Here is a 4,853-nt window from a genome sequence, read left to right as displayed (position 1 = left end):
TGGGAACGCGCGGCTCTGGGGGTGATGGGGGGTGAGAGTTGCACCAAATTACCACCGCCGGCATCGGGACGTGCGAGGACGTCCAAATAAAAAAGCTATTTGGACGTCCCTTTTGATTATGCCCCCCTTCAGGTCTCTCCGACAATCACAGCGCGTTTAGCTGACACTGGTGATAGCTAAACGCGCTGTGATTGGCTGAGAGAGACCTGGAGGGGGCATAATCGAAAGGGACGTCCAAATTGTTTTTTTATTTGGATGTCCTCGCAGAAGAACACCATCACAAAAAAATCTGGGGAAAAATGTCCAATTGCTCATCAGGGCCATCCTTTTAAAAAAAAAAAATGTTTCAGTGAAAGACGTCCAAGTTAGGCGCTTTAGAAGGACGGCCTGATGAGCACTTGGACGTGGCTAGGCAGTGAAGGACGTCCATAAAGGATGGCCCTGACGAGCACTTGGACATTTTTTTCCCCCAATTATTTTTTGTTACATTTATAGAAGTTTTTAGAGGCTGCGCAGCCCCAACGAGAGGTACAGACCTCCCATTAGATTTTCCACGGTTAGGCAATCGGAAACTGGTAGTGCATCTCATTACAATATGATTTATACACATTGGGGTACTAATTTGCTCAACTGCATTCCATTTTCGTTAGCTGCTACTGTGATCGGAAAATGGCTCGGAGAAGCATTTAGTGCATGCCAGGGTTACTACTTGCTCGTTAATGGCTCGTTAAGTTTAGTGCATCTGGCCCACAGTCCAAGTCAAAAGGAAAGATGGGCAAAGAAGCAGCTAGCTCCGTGCAGCTGCCGACCTTTGAATCAAGGATGGCCCTTGACAGTGACCCTTGTTGATCTTAATCCTTGATCTGTGTCCTAGTCCCTGACTTTCAGGAGGCTTCAATAGCTATAATGAGATTTCTCTCATCTTTTTTTCAACTATCTCTTTTATCCCAGTTCAAATCAAACCTTTAATATATATACAGTATTTTGCTTAAGGGGTTAGCTGCACTAATCTGGATTTGTAAATGTTCTCAGGCACGAAGATCAAAAACATGATTCCAAACATATGGATGTTTTTTTGGACATTGTGTGAACTCTGCAAACATTCAACTCCAAACGAGATTAAGGAAGATACTAACTAGGAAAATATAAAGATCTGAGTTGTGCTGTATGAGTTACTCAGAATTAGCAGAACAGATTTATGGCTTGACCTAGTTGAACCCTGATTATCCGATCACCCTCTGAAGCCTAAAATCCCATATCCCTTAAAAAAAAAGTCATATGAGATCTGGATTTAATACAAATTAGTACAGTGTGCCCTTGCAAAACAAACACACCCCCCAAAAGGAACTTTTGTAGACATTTTGAAACAAAGCTAGAAGAAGCAGTAGCTTGAGGAAACATCCACTTCCCAAAAGCTTCAAAGAATCATATGACTAAGGATTCAAATGCGTTTTCCTTTTCTTTTTGGTTTGAAACATCATCAAAAGTGAAAAAGGTCAAATTGTCTTCCATTTTTCCGACTTTCCAGAATAAAAAAAAAATGGATAAGAAAAGGAAACACACATGGGAATTCAGTCACAGATGTGGAAAAGACAAAAGAAGACTGAAATGGAGAAATAATCATTTAATAATCAACCAAAATAAACATTTTCAATTAGAAAATGTACACACAAAGCCCCTAGAGGCTGAGTGGTTGTCACTTGTAAAAGCAGGTAATTTTTCCTGATAACATCTAAAACTAAAGCTCACCTACACAGTCCAGTGGACCAGTCTATGACCTGAAGTGAAGCCGGGCTGATTGATTAATGAAATGGCTCAGCTGATTGCCTTATACAGTGCTGGACTGTAGGGGCATGGGAAAAGTGACTTATCAGGAGATGCGGCAGGGAAGGATTTCGGATACATTGGAAGAGCTGGGTGAGGTTCTCAGTACTGGAATAACAAGGGGTGCTACAGGGCAGGATTGAGGTGCATTGGTAAGGTTACTTGTGGGGGTTTCAGTAGTTTTCCTGCAAGGGAGACTTTGAGGTTGTATAGAAGGCGGATCCAGAATACATTGCATATTGCAGAGATAAGAAATGGAAGTCTGCCTTTTGTCATGACTCTGGAGTAAGGAATGTAGACTGTACAGCAGTTATCATGTTTCTATCCAACATTAGCTGTGAAGGTCAATGTGGATCACAAATGGATCTAGAAATCAAAAAACAAAACATGTAAAATATAGGCAGAAGCTGAAAACAAAAACATATACAACACTAGAAAAACTCTTCAATTCCTTATTGCTTTGGGTTTAAGAATGTTTGGAATAATAATGATTTATGACCCTTCTGAATAATCCATAAATAGACAGGCTGCTAATTACTGCTGGTAAGGTATTCCACCACCGAGAAGCCAAATGGGGAAAAGTGGCTGAATGAAAAGATTTAAGAACAATATTTTACAACTAGGGAAAGATAACGCTAAAATGTTCCTGGAGTCCAAATCCACATTTCTATTGGGCAAATTGATACGTCCATGCATATGATTGTGAAGTTCCATGTATTATTTGAAAAGTGAATGTACAAAGCTTAAATAATGATCGAGCTTCTACAGGCAGGCCAGTGTAACCTTACCAACAACCGTGATGCTCTCTGAAACTTAGATACTCTAAGTATCAACGATAGACTTCTGATGGAAAACAATTTCTTACTAGTCATAATTTTCATAACATTATTATTATTTATTGCATTTGTAGCCCACATTTTCCACCTATTTGCAGGCTCAAAGTGGCGTACATAATTTTGTTAAATACAGTTAATCCTGGATGTCAGGTACAATTATGTTGTGCAGAGATTGATTAGAGAAGAAGTATAGAGAAGAAGGAAGGAATTTATTAGGTATACTAGACGGTGGGTTAGTAATGAAATGCTTTAGACACTACTGCTGAAACCTGAGTGCCAAATCTTAAATAGTTATCCAGCACCCTTACTAAATAGTTCTCTATAAACAAAGAGCAGGTCACTGAGGGACAGCAGATCTAGTGTGACCCCCTTGATGAGAAATGTATCAGCAGATCACCAGAGCCCTCATAACTGAACTTCTCACCGAACAGCTTTCATCTTGGATCTCCGTAGTTCTCACTTATGAGCACTGGCAGGGAAGATGTTTGCAACGACCTGGAAGACATATTTTTATTTCACTTTGTTTGCACATTCTATGCAGGTATCAGCAAGCATGATAATTGCTAAGGAGACGGTGGAGGCTGCTGCTTTAATTCATTCTTGAAAGCTGCCATTTCACATAGGAACTGGATAAGGGGTCACAAAAAAGGGCAGAGCTGAGAGAGCACAGTTTCCTTGAGCAACTTTAGGTTTCTAGCTTAGCTGGAACTAGCATGACCCTTCATTTGTTCGCACAGGCATTTTTTTTAAACTTGATTTCATGGTTACTGCATTTTAGGTTATAATGGAGCAGAGATTTTATTCTTTTTTTCTGTTACTCTTTTTAGGCAGTGTATGTTTGATTGTAACTTGCCTAGGGAATAGCCAGGCTAGAAATGTATAAATAAAATTTCCTTGGATTTGATACCCACCTCCTGCTGAGTCCAGACATTGTAGCAGGAATCCTCAGTTGGGTCTGTGCCCCAAGCCTCTTTCCAGCACCCTGCAACCATGGCCTTGGGATTTGGCTAGAAGATATTGCCTTTTCACAATAATTGTGACTTTTGTCCCTCCTCCCACCCCTGCAGCACTTCCAGCCTTGGCTGACCCAGGGTGCTGAGTCCCGGTTCAGAAACTGAACCAGGGTCTCTCCACATGGCAGTGCACTGTACTGGCCCTTAAGCCACCAGGCCAAATTTACTAGATAGTTCATGTCCACTGTGTTGTGCCAAAGGGAGTGTTTGTATCGGGAGAAGTACCATGTGAGAGCTCAGAGTTATGAACCACCACACCTTTGGACAGTTCTGAAACTGGTCCAGCATCGGGTATCCCAGCTCTAGGATCAGTACGGGAACGGGATGCCACGTGAAGAAAGCAAAATGCTAAAAATGGCCTGTCTCCTAAAACTCAGATAACAAATTATTTAAACTAGTAAAAAAGGCCAGTTTCTGACAGAAATGAAACGGGCACTAGCAGGTTTTCTTGGAGCGTGTAAGTTTGAGAGAGAGAGCGTGTGTGAGAGAGATGGAGTGTGTGTGTCAGAGAGAGAATGAGAGAGAGACAGAGTGTGAGTGTGTGAGAGACAGTGTCTGTGTGTGTGGACTGTGTGTGTGTGACAGAGAGATAGAGTGTGATAGACAGAGAGTGTGTCAGAGAGAGTGTATGTGAGAGACAGTGAGTGAGTGTGTGTCCCCCTCTCGCAGGTCCCCCCCCCCTCTCCATGCCCCACCCTCCAGCCATCATGTCCAGCGACCCTTCCCTTCCCTGCTCCCCCCTGCAGCCACCCATGTCCAGCATCCCTCCCCCCTCCAGCCACCCATGCCCAGCGACCTCCCCCCCCCGACGCATCAAACCCCATCGCCACCCGCAGCTGCCACTGGTAACGCTGTATGGCCTTTGCTGCTTCTCTGTTGAGCAGCAACGGCCGCTACAAAAAGAAAAAAAAGCAACAAATGTTTTCAAACCTCAAACGCGGCACCGTAGACAGCCATCAGGCATTGGCTATCGGCTCTCGCAGACACTCCTCCTCTCGCCTCCACGTCACTGCCCTGGAGTAAGACCCCGGATGAGCGCAGCGACGTGAGAGGCGAGAGGAGGAGCGGCTGCAGAGTCAACAGCCAATGCCTGATGGCTGTCTACGGTGCCGCATTTGAGGTTTGAAAACATTACTGCTTTTTTTCTTTTCGTAGTGGCCGCTGCTGCTCAAACAGGGGA

This window comes from Microcaecilia unicolor, chromosome 12, assembly GCF_901765095.1.
Source record: "Microcaecilia unicolor chromosome 12, aMicUni1.1, whole genome shotgun sequence".
Taxonomy (NCBI): Eukaryota; Metazoa; Chordata; class Amphibia; order Gymnophiona; family Siphonopidae; genus Microcaecilia; species Microcaecilia unicolor.
This window is presented reverse-complemented; position numbering follows the sequence as displayed.